At 33.8% G+C, this 1,045-nt stretch overlaps 1 non-coding gene across 1 annotated transcript; it reads right to left on the bottom strand.

Annotated features, from left to right (window-relative positions):
• Positions 1-938: 938 nt before the first annotated feature.
• On the bottom strand, positions 939-1,045 carry LOC131171565 (small nucleolar RNA R71). The gene has a single exon (XR_009142225.1). It is a non-coding gene; the product is annotated as a small nucleolar RNA R71 (small nucleolar RNA).

Here is a 1,045-nt window from a genome sequence, read left to right as displayed (position 1 = left end):
TTTTTGCTTGCCCATTATTAATTTAGTTAATTTTTGCTTAGAATAAGACTTTATTTATATTACCCATTGCCTATTTTCTTTATTTTCTATTTAAATTGCTGCATTTAGTAAATTTAGTTCTTATAAATTGCCATTAGTCTAACTAATAAAAAAACCATAGTTTAGCACTCAAACACAATTCCTCATGGGAATGATACTTTACTTATCACTTTATTACTTGATACGACCCGTATACTTGCGGACACACACAACAAGTTTTTGGCACCGTTGCCGGGGATTTGATTTTTGTTTGATATTGAATGATTGTTTGTTTGGTTAATTTGGGTATTTTATTTTAATTTCTTTTACCATTTTACTTTGAGAATTTGTTTATTTTGTCTTTCAGGTACTTCATTTTATGAGAAGGACCAAAAGTGAAGAAATCAATTTATTCTTTGATCTAGAAATAGAAAAGACAGAAAGAGCTTTAAGAGCAGAATCTAAGAGGAGAAAAGCTGAATTTAAAGCTCAACAACAATAAGAAAGAGCACAAGAGCAAGAGCAATTACAAGAAGAAATGGCCAACAACAATAACAACCGCTCTGTGAAGGATCACGCCTATCTTAACATTGGGGATTTCATGCCAAGTATCACAAGACCAAGAGTAGAAGCTAATAATTTTGAACTGAAGCCTGCACTCTATCAGATGGTACAACAATCACAATTTGGGGGAAGTCCAAGTGAAAGTCCACATGTATCTAGCACACTTTCTTAAGATCAGTGATATATTAAAGATAAATGGAGTTTCTGATGATACAATTCGACTCAGATTATTTCCTTTTTCTTTGAAGGATCGAGCTAGAGAGTGGTTACATTCTTTGCCACTGGGTTCTATCACAACATGGGATGAACTTTCTCAAACATTTTTAGCTCAATATTTTCCACCAAGCAAGACAGCTAAGCTAAGAAATGAGCTGACTTCTTTCAAACCTAGAGATGATGAGAGCTTATATGAAGTATGGGAGAGGTACAAGGATTTGCAAAGGAGATGTCCACATCATGGGAT

This window comes from Hevea brasiliensis, chromosome 12, assembly GCF_030052815.1.
Source record: "Hevea brasiliensis isolate MT/VB/25A 57/8 chromosome 12, ASM3005281v1, whole genome shotgun sequence".
NCBI lineage: Eukaryota > Viridiplantae > Streptophyta > Magnoliopsida > Malpighiales > Euphorbiaceae > Hevea > Hevea brasiliensis.
This window is presented reverse-complemented; position numbering and strand designations above follow the sequence as displayed.